This window comes from Saccopteryx bilineata, chromosome 2 (genome assembly GCF_036850765.1).
Source record: "Saccopteryx bilineata isolate mSacBil1 chromosome 2, mSacBil1_pri_phased_curated, whole genome shotgun sequence".
In the NCBI taxonomy this organism is placed as follows: domain Eukaryota; kingdom Metazoa; phylum Chordata; class Mammalia; order Chiroptera; family Emballonuridae; genus Saccopteryx; species Saccopteryx bilineata.
Window position 1 is genome coordinate 201,666,813 of NC_089491.1, and position 18,263 is coordinate 201,685,075.

At 36.7% G+C, this 18,263-nt stretch overlaps 1 pseudogene; it reads right to left on the reverse strand.

Moving 5' to 3' along the window:
- Positions 1 to 1,011: 1,011 nt before the first annotated feature.
- LOC136327387 (U6 spliceosomal RNA) lies at positions 1,012 to 1,112 on the reverse strand (annotated as a pseudogene).
- Positions 1,113 to 18,263: the final 17,151 nt, after the last annotated feature.

The following is an 18,263-nucleotide window of genomic DNA, read 5'->3' on the forward strand; positions in this document are numbered from 1 at the left end:
AATAGATAATATTAAGATTTTTGATGGCATGATTAATTAATAATTGGCATTATTTATCTTGCAGATATGACAGATATGACACATGCTTAAAGAGGTATATTGAATTCTCCCAGCATAAAGATATTTTATCATATTTCCATGATAGATATTTCTAGTAGTATTTTTAAATATGACTATAGATGCCATGTTGTTTAATGCCTGAATTGTAACTGATATATATATATATATATATGCTTCTTAATTATGCCTTTTATCATAACATATTGTCTCTCTGTCATAGTTAGTTCCTTATCCTTACATTTCACCTTGACTAATATTATATTTGACACTCCTGATCTTTTATTTGATTTTCTTAGCATGCCTTTGACCATATCTTTATCTTCTAATTTTATCCCATTAAGTATGATTTTTATAGATAACAACTGCTTTTTTTAAAATACAGTTTGACATCTTGTCCTTCTGTAAGAGATTTGAATTAATTTGTGTTTAGTATTGACCAAGTGGTGTCAATACTTTAGTCTTTCTTAGTAACCCTTTTTATTTTAATTTGCTTTTTTCGGCCCTGGCCGGTTGGCTCAGCGGTAGAGTGTCGGCCTAGCGTGCGGAGGACCCGGGTTCGATTCCCGGCCAGGGCACACAGGAGAAGCACCCATTTGCTTCTCCACCCCTCCGCCGCACTTTCCTCTCTGTCTCTCTCTTCCCCTCCTGCAGCCAAGGCTCCATTGGAGCAAAGATGGCCCGGGCGCTGGGGATGGCTCTGTGGCCTCTGCCTCAGGTGCTAGAGTGGCTCTGGTCGCAACATGGCGACGCCCAGGATGGGCAGAGCATCGCCCCCTGGTGGGCAGAGTGTCGCCCCTGGTGGGCGTGCCGGGTGGATCCCGGTCGGGCGCATGCGGGAGTCTGTCTGACTGCCTCTCCCTGTTTCCAGCTTCAAAAAAATAAAAAATAATAATAATAATTTGCTTTTTTCTTTATTCTTTCTTGTCAAAATTGTAATCATTTTAAAATTTTTAAATTATGTAACACTTCAGAAACATGTGAGACATCCTTGTGAAGGGGTCATGCTAACTTTTGCATTATTCCAATTTCGATACATAAGTTGCAAGTTACATGGATCAAGTGTGTTTAGTTTTCGTTTTCAAAATTAAGTTCTTGATCTCGCAGAGCTGTTCTCTCCATCTTTTCCTCAAACTTGACTCCTGGGCATCAACTACCACTCCTGACTCTTTCTCATGGCCACTTCCAACCTTTCAACAAGTCCTGTCAATTGTATCTCTCAAATACCCATCAACTCCTCTGCATGTACATGCTATTGCTCCAGTCCAAGCATCTTTCACTTTTCACCAAGGTAACTGTAACTGATTTTTCTATTCACAATAAGGAAAGGGAATATATAATCTTTGTAAAATTCTTGTAAGAAATTTTTCTTTGTGCTTGTCTCGTTCTCTACTGATATATTTTCTACACATCCAAAAACAAACAAATAGAAAACAAACAAACAACAAACAAACAAACAAATCCCTGATCATATCATCTATCTTGCCCAAAGTCCTTTAATAGCTTTCAATTCTGTGTGGGATAAAATGTCAGATCTTTAAGTATAACTTAATATGAATTTGCATAGTTTGATTCTCAGCCTTCTTCTTTAATCTCATATCATAATTACATACTCTTTTTTCTCCCAAATACTCCAGACATAGAAGCCTTCCTTCTGCTTCTTAAATGTTGCAACTCCATTCATACTTCTGAAACCTCTTATGCCTTGTCCCATTAACCAAGGATAATCTTTCTCCTTAAAGTTTGGATCTCCTTAAAGTTTTTATTTCTCTTTGGTCATATCTAATCTTCTTGTTAGTCAGTAGTAGGGTCACATTCTCTATCATGCTTATTTATTACAATTTGCAATTTATCTTTGTGTGCTTGTCTAGTTTCTTTTGTATATCATCTTTCTCATGAGTGTATACACCCCATGGTAACAGGGACCATGTTGGTCTTGTTCATTGATTGTAGTCAGTACCCAATAACCTAGTACTCAGCACAGTTTAAGATAAATCAGACAGTCACCAGTAAATATTTAATAAGTAAATACATAAACAATGTCAGTAAAACCCCAGTTTGCACTAGGAAGTACATTGTAGATGCCCAAATGAATAAAGACTATACATACAAGATTTCTAATTAACTTATGCTTAACTTAAGCAAATGCAGCTAAAGTAACCTTACTTAGAACAACAAACTTGTTTGTTAAGTATCAGTGTTTATGACATCCAAACTCTGGAGATTTTAGAAGGCTCGAAATTTGGAGGTATCTCTTTTCTACTCCTTCTTATTAATGCATCTATTACTTATAATTCACAATTAATAACAATGAAATAAACAACTGAAAATATCTTGTAATATGTTTTTCTCATATTAATAATGATAAATTTAATAAATACAGCTGGTTGTTATCCGAATATATGCATTTAATGACAATAGCCCGAACTTTACTTTTTTTCTAGTATGAAATGAAATATACCTTTAAAAGCTTGTTTTATTTTTTTCTACTTTTAAGAAAATACACGTGTAAAGCTGGTACATTCTGGGTTTTTTAAAATTTTATTTATTTTAGAGAGGAGAGAGAGAAGGAGGAAGGAACAGGAAGCATCAAGTCCCATATGTGCCTTGACCAGGCAAGCCTAGGGTTTCGAACCAGTGACCTTAGCATTCCAGGTTGATGCTTTATCCACTGTGCCAACACAGGTCAGGCAAGCTGGTACATTGTAAAGTGTTATTCTTTAGAAACAAAACCAAAAGAAGAAAGCATCCAATTTCATACAATAATTAATGGATGAGGTTATGAACCACAGGCTTGTTGAAAAAAGAAAAGGAAAGAAAAAGTCTGACAGTTGAAATTTGGGATTGTGTCTGAAAAAGTAAAATATAAGGTTTAACAAACAGACACCAAAGAATGAGGGCAAAGTCAAAATACATAATTTTGTGAGACTTAAAATACAACTTTAAAAAGTGCAATGACCTACAATGTAGTTTAATCAAAAGAGAAATAAACTGTCTCCAAAGGCATCAGCTAGCTCTCTATTTTCTCACTGAACACTTCTCATTGATGATATTTTGTAAACAAACACCCAGCTACTTTCACCATTGGCTTTTTACCATATTGGTTCCATCATTAGAAGAAAATAAAATTTTCTCCCTGAATTGAGAAGCAAATTTGTAGCTGCAAAATTTAGTATGGAGAAAGGCAGCCTTAAAAGTTCTGGTTCTAAAATTTTTATTTATTTATTTAGAGAAAAAACAATTATCTAACAATTGGCCGATTCATAAGCTTCAGAAGTGTTTGACTTTGAACTTAATAGATAGAGGAAAGAAAGTGAGATATACTAACAAGATGAGGGATAATGGAAACTTTTTTTATTTTTTTATTTTTGTACTTTTCTGAAGCTGGAAACGGGGAGAGACAGTCAGTAAAGAGACTGTAAAACACTATAGCAGCTTTCTGGAACATTAAGATAATACATCTTCTTGCTGTAATATATTATTTTAATGCATAGAATTGGCACATTTGAACTTAGAAATGCCACATTTTTCTGACTAAGTTGGTGGTGTATATTTTGAGATATGTGACTGAAGAATCCAATCATACACTTCAGGAAAAGAGCATAACGGACAACTGAAAAGGGAATTTACTTAGAAATACAGCACACCATATTTACCTCGAAAGGGGGAAAATAATAGAAAGCACACAATTAAAGATTAATGAGCCACATGCAAAATTTACTGAATAATTTGAAAAAAATAGAGGGAGCACATGAAGGAGATACATGGAAAATTAGCATTGTCATTTATGCAGTGTTAAATATTGTATTAAAATTAAAATACAAAAAGAGATGTAGAGTTGGTTAAGACATGATTTTATCAGTGAAGAGCAATGATCCAAACATGCTTATGTATTGCTGATAGCATAAGGCTGTTGCAAACTCTTCTAGATCTCCAGACCATTAGGAAATCCCTAGAGAGAAAATTTCTTTGTCTAAAAATCTAAAATTATAAATAAGGCTCAAAAAAGGCAAATACAAGGCCTGTTAATGTTTGGGAATTTTAATTTTTTTGATTTTTAAAATATTTATCTTTTTGCAAGCATGCCATGGAGTCAGAGATATAAATGTGCCTTGACTTACCAATTAGATGAGATCCTGATAATGTGTCTCAAGAGAACACATTTTTCTCCTATTGTTTTATTATAACTCAGATTTGCAAAAAAAAAAGTAAGAAATGATATACTCAGAATACTTCTATGCATAATTCATGTATCTTCCCAAATTATTGCAATAAAAGTAATCAAAGATGGTCAAATATCATCATTTTTCACACTGATCAAAACAACGTGTACCGTACTGACAGAGCCCCCTCAGCAACAGGAACACTGGACATTCAGAATTGCCTGGCATTTAAGAAGATGGAAACTGAAACCTTTGCTACCCAGAAATTATAAAAATTTGCTTTCACAAACTGCCTGATTAAAAACTTTAATCAAAAGAAGACAGCTTCACAAGTTAAGAATCACTTCCAGGCCTGATTTCAACATGCTTGCAAATATTCCTTGTCTACCTAATTTGTATACAGAAATATTCAAGGCTCTTGCTGGAGAAATTTAAAAATGAATACAATGGGGTCTGAACTGTGGTGGCACAGTGGATCAAGCACCGACCTGGAAGGCTGAGGTTTCCAGTTCAAAACCCTGGGTTTGCCCAGTCAAGGTACATATGGGAGTTGATGCTTCCTGCTCCTCTCCCCTTCTCTTTCTCTCTCTCTCTCTCTCTTCTCAAAAATGAATAAATAATAATAAAAATAATGTAAAAAACAAAACAAAAGGTTAAAAAATGAATAAAATGGTCTCTGGTCTTAAGAAATTTATTCAATCAATCCATATACAATGTCCCCTCTCAGGTACTGTTCTAGGACAAGGAATATAGTCAGTACCTTTCCTCAAAGAGTTTATAAAATAAAGGGTTTGGCAATAAATAAACAATGAAATAATAAATTTCAGGGGAGAATTATAGGGGCAAAGGACTTCCTACTGTTGGTGTAACTGACAGGGAGGACATTCTGAAAATGTGACTTTTTACCAAGACCTGAATGAATTTCAGGAGCAAGCAATGGGAAAACACACAGAAAAGGAGAAGTCCAGCCCCAAAGCAGAAGTTGCTTGAGATGCCTGAGCCAGCTAGCAAGGTCAGTGTGCTAGAACAGAGTAAGGAAGAAAGATAAAGTAAAGGAAATGTTAGAGAAGGCACCTGGAATTGGATTATACAGGGTTATGGCAAAGATTTTAGATATTGAAGTAAGCATGGCAGATTGAGTATAAGGAATGTCATAATCTGATTTATATTTTATAAGATCAGTCAGCTTGGAATATAATTTTAAGGTAGAGCTAACAGGGCTTTCTGTGGCTTGAAGTGAGGTGTTGGAGAAAAAGCAGAACTGAAGGTAGTAACATCTATGCTTATTTTGGGAAACCTTTTGATTCTAGGTACCATATGCCCAGATAAGGAACAATGTGAGTTGTTGTATTGGGTAAGGAGATCAGGACTTAAGTTTATTGTGCCAAATTTGAGATGTCAACTAGACATTGAAAAGACATCAAGGAGGTCACTGGTTATACTGTAGGAGCTACAGACAAAAAGTAGGAAGTTATAGTCTAAGAATGAAGAAAATTTCTCCAGGCAATGACTACATATAGAAAAGGGTTGGATATCTGGGCCATTAGTGTTTAGGTGATGGGAAAAGAATGTGAGATTATAGTAGTTAATGAAGTAGGGGTAGAAAAGAAAATACCCTTTTATGTTGATGATTATTTTAATTATCTACTGCTGTAGAACAAACCATCTTAAATTTAGAGGCATAAAACAACCACATTTTATAAGCTCATAATTCTATGGATCAACAATTCAGACAGGACAAAGAAATAGTTTGTGTTGTCTGACGCCTCAACTGGGGTGGCTTAAATAACTGGAGGTGGCTGAGGTCACACATCTAGTGTTTGGTTCTTCTCAACCCAGTCTTTCTACTTGCTAGTTTGAACTCTCTCACAGAATAGTGGTCTTAGGATAGTCAAATATCTTACAAGATGGTTTGGACTCCAAGAGACCAAACTAAAAGCTGCCATTATATTTATGGTAGGGCTACAAACTGGCAGTGTCAATCAGTATTCATATTCAGCCCATATTTAATGAAAGAGGAATATACCCTACCAATATTTTTCATAGTGGTTAACTGTTTAAAAAAAATGCTTGTTCAGTTCCTGAACAATAAATGAATCAAAGTATCTTAAGAAAATAAAAACACTGAAACTTATAGAATGTAGTAATAGCAATTCTATTAAGGAAACTCATAGCAATAAACATGTCCATCAATAAAATGGAAAGATCTCAAATAAAGAACTTAACTTTACACACCAAGAAACTAGAAAAAAAAAAACTAAGTGCAAAGGTAGCAGAAGAAAATAATAAAGATTAAAGCAGAAATAAATAAAGAACGAAAAACAATGGAAATAAATAACAAACTGAAAGTTGGTTCTTTGAAGAGATAAACAAAATTGACAAAACTTTAGCTAAGCTAACCAAGGGGGAAAAAGACTCAAATCAACAAAATTATAAATGAAAGAGCAGACATTAGAACTGATACCACAGAAATACAGAGGATCACAGTAGGCTACTATGTATGATACAGTTATACAACAACAAACTGGCCCTTGCCAGTTGGCTCAGTGGTAGAGTGCTGGCCCAGCATGAGGAAGTCCTGGGTTCAATTTCTGGTGAGGGCACACAGAAGAAGTGATCATCTGCTTCCTCACCCTTTCCTTTTCCCTTTCTCTCTCTCTCTTCCTCTCCTGAAGTCATGGCTCAAACAGAGAGAGTTGGCCCCAGGTGCTGAGGATGGCTCCATGGCCTTGCCTCAAGCACTAAAATATCTCAGTTGTGGAACAATAGAGCAGCAGTCCCAGATGGCCAGAGCATTGCCTGATAGAGGCTTGCCAGGTGGATCCCAGTCAGGGCACGTGAGAGTCTGTCTGTCCCACTGCCTCCCTGCTTCTCACTTAATAAATGAAATAAAACAAAAATACTGGACAACCTAGCAAATCAAATTCAGTAGCACATTATAATTATCATTCCCCATGATCAAGTGGAATTTATTCCAGGATGTAAGGATGCTTCAACATATGAAAAACAATAAATGATACAATGCATTAATAGAATGAAAGAAAAATTATATGATTATCTTAACAGACACAGGAAAGCATTTGAAAAAATTCAACATCTGTTCATGATAAAAACTGTCAACAAATTAGGTACAGAAAGTATGTACATCAACATAATAAAGACCATATATGACAATCCCAAAGTTAATATTATACTTAATAGTGAAAGATTAAAAGCTTTTCCTGTAAGATCAGGAACAACACAAGATTACCCCTATTCAATATAGTCCTGGGAATCCTAGCCAGGGTATTCAGACAAGAAAAAAAAATTACAGTTATCAGAATTAAAAGGGAGAAGCAAAATGTTTTTATTTGAAACTGACATAATTTTGCATATATAAAATTCTAAAGACACCACTGAAAAACTGTCAGATCTAAACATTAAATTCAGTAAATGTGAGGTCAGTTGGCAATGGAGGAAAATCACATGAGGAACCACTCACACCCATGCCCACCAAAAGAAATGGCCCAGGAGCATTTTGAAAAAGACCAACTGTCTGTCAGCCAATGAAATTTCGCCACCCACCACCACCCTACCACCACCCTACCGATGCTATAAATTACCCCCCCCCCCATGGGAGAAGCTGCCCAACTTCCCTGACCCCTGTCTTGCGGACCAGTGAAACTCACCCTGGAGCACTCTAACTAAAGCTTTTGTTTGTCCACACTCAGTGGCTACATCCTTCTTTCTTTCTCAGCAGAAAATACCTTACATTTGGTGCCTTAAATCCAGGAGGAGCTTGAGTCGGCAAAGGCCGCTCCTCTCCCCTTCCCTTCTGAGGAAGACCAGGGACCTCCAACCTCCCACCCACTTCAGCACATGGTGTGGTAAGTCCCCAGCCTCCCCTCAGTATTTTCCGACTCTGAGACTCCCTGTCCATAATTGCAGCTGCGTCAGGGACCTCCTACCCCTTCTGAGTGCATGTGTGCCCATGGAGACATGGAGACGTCCCAGACACTCCCACTCTGCCTGACTGTCTGGTGGCCAAAGATTGAGTTGTGGGATGCCAATTCTCATCTCAGATCACCCTAAGGCTGAGGGTGGCTAAGGGGGCACAGGAATCTAAACCTGACTCAAAAACACCCTTAGGGTGCCTTATCCTGAAACTCTCAAACATAGGTCCTTTTAGCCAGAGAAACCTCAGCTAAACCCTCTGCTTCTGATCTTTCCTCCTTCGCCGACCCTCCCTTGAGGAACTCTCTCCCCCTCCTGCACAACCCCCTCCACCCTGTCAGGGTCCTCCTCTCCCTTCACTGGGTCCTGTTTCTCATCTGCCTGCAGATTCCCTCTCTCTCCTCCTCTGTCAGTGCTCACACCAGATCTTGCTCCAGGACACAAGAGGGAGACAACCTCCTATGCCCTCTCCGCAAGGTGGCCGGGGCAGAAGGAGTTGTTTGGGTTCATGTGCCTTTCCCCCTCTTTTATCTGTCTGCAATCAAAAAGCGTTTAGGCTCCTACTCTTCTAATCCTACTGCCTATACCAAGAAATTCCAATATCTCACTCAGTGATATGACCTCACTTGGCATGATCTCTGTGTTATCATGTCTTCTACCCTTACCCCCAACGAACGGGACCGAATCCAGACAGCACCGCAGACACATGCCGATCAGGTTCACCTCACAAATGACCAAATGCCAGTTGGGATACAGGCAGTCCCTGACATGGATTACAACTGGGATTACCAGACAGGACAAACAGGTAGGAGATGACAAGATCAAATAATTGAATGTCTCATAGCTGGCATGCAGAGCTCAGCACAAAAGGTAGTTAACTCTGACAAATTGAGAGAAATCACTCAAGGACCTGAGGAAAACCTGGCTCTCTTTTTGAACCGCTTCACTGATGCTAGGGTCCTCCATACCCATCTAGACCCTGCCTCCGATGCCAGGGCCACTGTATTAGCCACTCACTTTTTTTCCCAATCAGCCCCGGACTTAAAAAGGCAGAAGAAGGCCACCAAACCCCTATCCAAGACCTGATAAACATGGCATTTAAAGTTTTTCATGGTCGGGAGGAAAAGGCCGAGGCTGCTCGCCAGGCCCACATGCAGCAAAAGGTGACGCTCCAAACCCAGGCTCTTGTGGCAGCCCTGAGGCCAGTAGATCAACAGGGGCAAGACATAGGAGGTGCTCGACCCAAGTCTTGCGGACCAGTGAACCTCACCCTGGAGCACTCTAAATAAAGCTTTTGCTAGTCCACGCTTGGTGGCTACGTCCTTCTTTCTTCCCCGGCAAAAAATACCTTACAGTAAAGTTGCAGGATATAAAGTTAACATAGAAAACTCAGTAGTATTCTTATACAAAATGGAAAAATTATCTGAGAAAGAAATATAATGATCCAAATTATAATAACATCAAAACCAATAAACCATTTAGAAAAGATCTCTATACTGAAAACATCAAAGCCTTGATAAAAGAAATCAAAGATACAAATACCATATTTTCTCATGTATAAGGCCTATTCTTTTTTGAAAAAGTTGGGGTCTAAAAACTGGGTGTGTCTTATACAGTGGATATAGATTTTTTTTACTTGCATTTCCTGCTTTTTCACACTTGTTTTTGCTCTCATTGTTGTAAATTTTTTTTTTACACCTGTCTGGGGACAATTTGACACCAGCAGGAAAATGAAGAAACCAACTATAGGGGAAGTTTGTATCTGGGTGAAAAGATCCTGGGTTAATATCAAGATTGAGATTGTTGTCAAGTCATATAAGAAGTGTGGCATTTCAAATGCCATAAATGGAACTGAGGATGAGGCAATATATGAAGACCATGATTTATCATCAGACACAGATGAGCACAAGTTAATGATGGGAGTTTTGACAGTGATGAGGAGTTGTATAAATTTTATGATGAATAAACCTTGAGTTTAATAACTTTATATAATACTTTTTTTTCAAATTTCAGACCCCAAAACTAAGGAGTGTCTTATACATTAGGAAATATGGTAAGGAGGAAGATATTCCATGCTTATGGATTGGAAAAATTAATATTGTTAAACTGTACATATCGCCAAAACCCATCTATAGATTTAATAAAATCCCTATCAAGATTCCAATGGTATTTTTCACAGAAGTAGAAAAAACAACCATAATATTTATATGGACCCCCAAAAGACCCCAAGTAGCCAAAGCAATCCTGAGAAAGAGAAAAGTGTGAGATATCACACTTCCTGGCTTCAAGCTATATTATAAAGCCATAGTATTCAAAACAGCATGGTGATGGCATAAAAAAGACACATAGACCAATGGAGAGAGCCCAAACAGAATTCCATACATATAATCCCATGCTCACATAGAATCAAGAGCCCAGAAAGAAATCTATCCTTACATGGTCAACTAATATTTAATAAGGAAATGGATAATACCCAATGCAGAAAAGAGAGCCTCTTTAATTAATAAATAATACCGAGAATATGAATATTTAAATATAAAAGAATAAAACTAGACCCCTATCTTACACCATACTTTAAAGTAATTTGCAATGATTTGAAGACTTAAATGTAAGACCTGAAATGATAAAACTCCTAGAAGAGAACACAGAAAAAAGGCTCCTTGGTATGGATCTCAGTGATGATTTTTTAAATGATACCTAAACCATGAACAACAAAAATAAAAAATAAACAAGTAGGACTACATCAAACTAAAAAGCTTTTGCCTGACCAGGCAGTGGCGCAGTAGATAGAGCATCAAACTGGGATGCAGAGGACCCAGGTTTGAGACCCCGAGGTCGCCAGCTTGAGTGCGGGCTCATCTGCTTTGAACAAAGCTCACCAACTTGGACACAAGGTTGCTGGCTTGAGCAAGGGGTTACTCAGTCTGCTGTAGCCCCATGGTCAAGGCACATATGAGAAAGCAATCAACGAACAACTAAGGTGTCGCAATGAAAAACTAATGATTGAGCTTTTTATCTCTCTCCATTCCTGTCTGTCCCTATCTATCCCTCTCTCTGACTCTCTGTCTCTGTAAAAATAAAATAAAATAAAACTGAAAAGCTTTTGCACAGCAAAAGAAATGAACAACAAAATACAAAGGTAATTTATGGAATTGGAGAAAATATGTGAAAATCACATATCTTATAAAAAGTTAATATCCAAAATATATTAAAAACACATACAACTTTGTGCCAAACAAAAACAAGAATAGAAACAGAAATAATTCAACTTAAAAATGGGCAAAGGATATGAATAGACATTTTTTTCCAAAAAATATATTCAAATGGCCAAAAAATAGATGAAAATGTGTGCAATACCATAAATCAAAACCACAATGACCTATCACTTCAAGCCTATCAGAGTGGCTATTATTAAAAAGACAAGAGAAGATATTCTGGCAATAATGAGAAATGAAAACCCTGTGCACTGTTAGTGGGATTGTAAATTAGTACAGGCACTATAGAAAAAAATGTGGAGGGTCCTAAAAATATTAAAATTGAACTAACATATGATCCAGCATTTCCACTTCTGGGTATATATCCACAGGAAACAAAATCACTATGTCAAAATAGCTGCACCACCATGTTCATTGTAGCATTATTCATAATAGACAGGACATAGAAACATTTAAGTATCCACAACAGATGAACAGAATAGATAAAGAACTTGTGATGTACATATAATGGAATACTATTCAGCCATAAAAGGAAGGAAGCTCTGCCATTTGCAATAACATGAATAGACCTTACAGGCATTATACCAAGTGAAATAAGTCAGACAAAGACACATACTGTGTGATTTCACTTATATGTGGAATCTAAAAGAAAATAAAACTCATAGAAAAAGAGATCCGATTTGTGGTTGCCAGAGAAAGAAGGTAAAAGGTGAGGGTATTGCATGAAGGGGTCAAAAGATGTAAACTTCACTTTTTGAGATACAAAGTATTTGGGGTATAATGTGCAACATGATAACTCTAGTTAACATTGCTCTATGGTATATTTGGGAGTTGCTGGGAGAGTAAGTTCTAAAAGTTCTCATCACAGAAAAAAAAAACTTTTTCTTTTTTTTTCTTTAGTTCTTTTAAAAATATTTTATGAAGTGATTGATGTTAACTAAATTTATTGTGGTAATCATTGTGCAATACCACAAGTAAGTCATGTCATTATGCTGTACACCTTAAACTTATACTGTGCTGCATATCAATCATAGATCAATAAAACTGAAAGAAAAACATAGTTAGTTTACAATAGGATCACCACTAAAAAGGAAGTACATACCATGCAGTGGAGAGGACGAGAAAAGGCTGTGTGTGGATGATTAGAAGGCTTGACAGGAGGAGGTACTTCTGAGTTTTAAGTCTAGATGGAAATTGCTCAGTGAAAGAACAGCACGTGCAAAGCAAAGCTTTAAGGAAAAGTATATTGTGCTGACAGAATGCAAATGTGTCTGTAGTATAGTCATGCTAGAATTAAGGTTCTTCTCTGATAGATGTCATTGGGTTTTTTTGTTTGTTTGTTTTTGTTTTCTCTAGGGGAGGAGAAAGATTTAACCTGAGTAACACTTTAAATACTTTCTTTTTTTTTTCTGAAGTTGGAAACGGGGAGGCAGTCAGACAGACTCCCGCATGTGCCCGACTAGGATCCACCCAGCATGCCCACCAGGGGGCAATACTCTGCCTATCTGAGGCGTTGCTCTGTTGCGACCAGAGCCATTTTAACTCTAGTGCCTGAGGCAGAGGCCATAGAGCCATCCTCAGTGCCCGAGCCAACTTTGATCCAATGGAGCCTTGGCTGCAGGAGGGGAAGAGAGAGACAGAGAGGAAGGAGAGGGGGAGGGGTGGAAAAGCAGATGGGTGCTTCTCCTGTGTGCCCTGGCTGGGAATCGAACCCAGGACTCCTGCACGCCAGGCCGATGCTCTATCACTGAGCAAACCAGCCAGGGCTTTCATTGTTTTTTTTTTTTTTTTTTTTTTTTTTTTATTAAAAATCCTCCTGTCTGTGTGGAGGATGAATGAGTGTACAGAGAACAGAGGTTGGAAAATCACATAGAACATATTGCAATCATTGTTGGGGGAGGACTGTCTAAATTAGCAGGAATCAAAAGTAGAAAGATTTCTGATGACTAGCAGATGTCAGAGATTGGATATGGAGTGTGAAAAAGAGTTAGGAGTTAAGAATGACTCTGAGTGTTTCAGCTGCACAGATGGTAAGGCATAGATAGATGGGTCTGTGGTTACACTAAACAAGAAGCCATCTGCAAGTTTGGAGGATAAAGTAATAAACCTGACCAGGGGCCTATTTATTTGCTCAGTCATTTGTTGAGCACTGACTGGTATTTTATTAGGCATTAGAGAACAAAAATGAGTGGTGTGACTCCCACTCCCAAGGGGCTCCTAGTCTAGTGAGCTTGACTTTGCCTATTGGGTTTAGAGAAGGCTGTCCCCATATAAAAATAGTTATGCTTTTCTCAATTCAGATTAGGAACACTACTCTAGATGATAATACAAACCAGAATACAGCACTCAGCAAGAAAACAGTACAGAGAAAGTAAGATAGGATTCAAAGGAACTGCGTGACACAAGAAGCAATATTTTAATGTATACCTGTAATTGTGTCAAATTGCTTAAATAAAGCTTTATTATTATTATTATTAAACTTATTGGGATGACATTGATTAATGATACTATGTATACTTCAGGTGTACAAATGGATAATATGACATGATACAACATTCTGTATATTCTATTATGTACTCACTACCTGTCACCATATATTTGGCCCTCTTTACTCTCCTTGCCCTTTCCCCTCTGGCAATCAGCATTTTGTTGTTTGTATCCATGCATTCAGCTTTTTGTTTGTTTGTTCATTTGTTGCATTTGTTTTATATCCCACATATAAGTAAAAACATATGATTTTTGTACTTTTCTGTCCAACTTAATTTTAAGAGTGTGCAGCAGAGTACCTTTGCAGTTCTCTATGTAGACAATCATTACACCTGGAAGAATGAAAACTTCCCCCCCTTTCTTTTGCAGAGATATCTTGCTATTTAATCCAAATGACAATTTTCAGCTGGGCACACTGCTCATCTTCCTAAAAGCTACCTTTCTAGGTTCATCCATGTTGTTGGAAAAGGTAAAAAAAAATTTTAAGGCTATGTAGTGTTCAATTGTGTAAATGCACCACAGCTTTTTTATTCACTCATCTACTGATGAGCAGTTGGGCTGCTTCCAAATTTGGGGTATTGTAAATAATGCTGCAATGAACATAGGGGTGAGTATAGTCTTCTGAATTAGTGATTAGGTGAAGATCGTTATACTAAGTGAAATAAGCCAGTCAGAGAAAGACAAGTACCATATGATCTCACTAATGTGGAATCCAATGAACAAGATGAATGAGCAAAATAAAGATAGACTCATGTATAGAGAGTAGACTGCCAGCTATAGGGGGAGGCTAGGGGACTGGGTGAGGGAGGTGGAGGGATAGAGCAAAAAGGGACAAAAGAAGAAAAAAGAAAAACCCTCACAGACATGGACAACAGATTTCCAGGAGGGGTATGGTAGAGGAGGGTATGGTGCAAAGATAGTAATGCACAAAGACTCGATTGGCGGGTGAACACACAATACAGTATAGAGAGATGTGTTACGGAATCAGGCATCTGAAACCTGTATCATTATGTTAATTAGTGTCACCCTAATAAATTCAATTAAAAAATTACCCAGAAATAAATATTTAGAGAAGACAATTTAAGACTAACAAACAAAAAAACACAAAATAAAATAAAAGACTATAGTTTCTAGGAAATTTTTCAACTAGATGTGACCTAGTGAGTGATTCTTTTTTCAGAAGTCAAATACCTACAAAATATTATAAATGTATTCTAACATTTACTTTTTATGCTGTGTGCAAATACTTTGTAATCCCCATTTTTAAAAATCCAATAAAAGTGTCTGCTTACACAGATCTTTTCTATGGGATTTTAAACACACATCTGAATTTCTGGGCCATATATGAGGGAACCACGTCATCTGATGACACAGACAGTTTGGGATTAGCTATGGAATAGATATTTTGAAATTTACATGATCTCTGCTCTTTATAGAACCTCAAACCTTAGTAATTTATTTTACAAAAATTTTGTAGTTATGACTCCATTAAAATACTCAGGTATATAAAAATACTACCAATATACAAATTTATTTTCTCCTGGAATATAATAATATTGCAATGCATACTCTTTCAAATCAGCTTGATCTTTCTATGTTAGGTTCATGTTTTTTTCTCTTGATTCAATTACTTAGAATATAGCCTCAAGGAAGCAGATGGTTAGTGGGTGAATAAAGACAAATTATGATTTCATAATTATTTAGCTATTTGAGTCCCTGAGGCTAGTTGGTAAAGTATGCTTTCCTCTCCTTACCCCAGAGAGCATGTCTGAATCTTCTCTAAAGGTGCTGATACTAATAATTATCTTTATTGTACAACAATGTTTAAACAAAGCATGTAGTATTTCAAAAATAATTAGCATTTTTATTAGTATTTCTTAGTGAAAACAAATATCATTCTGCTTCCACTACTAAAAAAATTTTGTAGTTACAGAGAAATTCAGTCATAAGCATTCAATTTTCTTCCAAGAATTACATCATTAAGTCAATCATATTCCTAGATAATTTGTGGCACCTGTCTATATCAGGAAAACAGGAAATTGCCACTAGTTTAATGCTTTGACAGATGTAAAATTAAATTATATTAAGTTGGTAATATTTGGCTGTTTGGCTTTCAAAACGGCAATTTTATGTTTCTCAAACTAACATTAATAGCTAATATTTACTAAGCACTAGGATTTTATATGTATTCAATAGCTATGCAGTGTGATGGGTATTATAGTAACCCTCATTTTATGGATGACAAAAATAATCCACAAATGGGTTTAGAAATATTTCTCTAATCCACAGCTAGTAAGTCCTTTTTTAAAATTTATTTTTATTTTTTTATTTTTTGAGAGGAGGGGAGGCAGAGACAGACTCTCACATGTATCCCTACCAGAATCCATCTGGCAAGTCCAGTAGGGTGCAATGCTCTGCCCGTCCCTTGCAACTGGAATCATTTTTTAGTGCCTGAGGCAGAAACCATGGAACCAACCTCAGTGCCCAGTGCAAACTCTCTCTAATTGAGTCATGGCTGCTGGGGGAGGGGGAGAGAAAGAGATAGAGAAAGAGAAAAGTGAGAGGGTGAGGGGTGGAGAAGCAGATGGGTGCTTCTTTTATGTGCCCTGGCCATGAATCAAACCTGGGACTTCCACATGTCTGGCAGATGCTCTACCACAGAGCCAACAGCTGGAGTCACAGCTACTAAGTCTTGGAGCCAGGTTTAGGACCTAGGTGCTCTGGTTCTCATATAGAGATTGTTTTGTTTTGTTCTGTACAGATTCTTAATCCCTGGGCTATACTATTCTATATTTAATTCACAGAATATGTTAGTTAAATTCACTTTCCAACCTTGAATTGCAAAATGCCCCCAAATTACTACCCATTGGCCAAATGGTAAAGCTGAATTCCAGGCCCACACACATGACTTCCTCCTGGACAGCTCCACTTGAATATCCTGAAGACTTCTATTCAGTATCCTCAAAGAAATCTTACCATCTTCCTCCACACTACTCAGTGGTCCATACCCAAATCCTGAGCATTTTCTTGGATTCCTCTTCCATTTTAAAGTTATATCAGTTACCACATTCAGGCATTGCTACTCCTGACTTGTTCTCACCCCTACACTCTTCCATCCACTGCGACTGTCAAAGTTTCTCACATGGACAATTATAATGGACTTCTATTATTCTACTTATATCAACCATTGTTCTCCCTCAAGTTCAATAACATTAATTATAGGGTGAATTTTTGAACAAACATATCTAATTGTGACATTCCTCCTTCCTTTTTAGCTAGAGAATACTTTCATATAGCACATAAAACCTATTATCGTTTTCCGTGTCCTTACTAATCCTTTAAAAAAATAATTGGGATGACACTGGTTAACACAATTATACAGATTTCAGGTGCACATTTCTATAACACATCTCTGTACACCATATTATATGATAACTAGTCCTAAATTCCACAAGTATTAGCTTATCTTTTGTTGGAGTTATATCAGTATTTCACAGCGTTATGTTATACATGTGTGTGAAATTTAAATTCAAAAACATTCCCTTATAATTGAGGGACTTGTCATCTATATAAGTATTTTCACCTCAATTACTTAGATTATTTGCTTGTCCATTTCTTTAAAACTACTCTAGGTCATTTGTAAGCAAAGCACTTGAAATGAAATACTCTGACCACCAAAATGGCTGCACATGTCTAGTAATTGGCTTGAGGTTTCACTTTCTGATTTGGAAGGTCAATCTTCTTTGATTTATAACTTAATTTATTTTGAAGTTACTGCAAACTGGTTTTTTTGCTGTTACTCCTTCCTATAGGAGAGTAAGTTATAAATATTTTTTTTACTGCTTACTACTGCTTGAAAGAGAAAGCCTACTTAAAAGTAACAGAAAAAACAGTGGTTTCTATATTTAAACATTTTGGACTATGTGCAATATCATTTTGGTTGTTTTATTATAATTTTAATCTCACTTATTCATTGTTATAGTGCAAACTTAATTCTGGCTAATTAGGGCTACTTTTGGTATTAGTAAAACATTGACAGAATAAATTTTTAAACATTCAGCCTTTCCCCTAGTCCTGCTGTAGGAATCACATTGTACCTAGAATAGGCTTCCTACATAAGGTTCAGCTGCTTTATTATACATATTTTGGATAATAAATAAAAATTTTTAGTAATTAGCATACCAATGTGTCAGTCTGTACAACTGTCTAACATTACATTTACATTCAAATTTCATTTTTGTCCTTATTTGCTCCAAGTTACATCTAGTCCAGTCACTAGTTTTTTTATTTTTGCTGTTTATTTTTAAATTGTGTGCCTTTTAAATTAAAGAGAACTTAACTATATAGAATAAAACACCAAATAAAGGAAAGCCACAAATATTTATTTATTTATTTATTTATTTTTAGT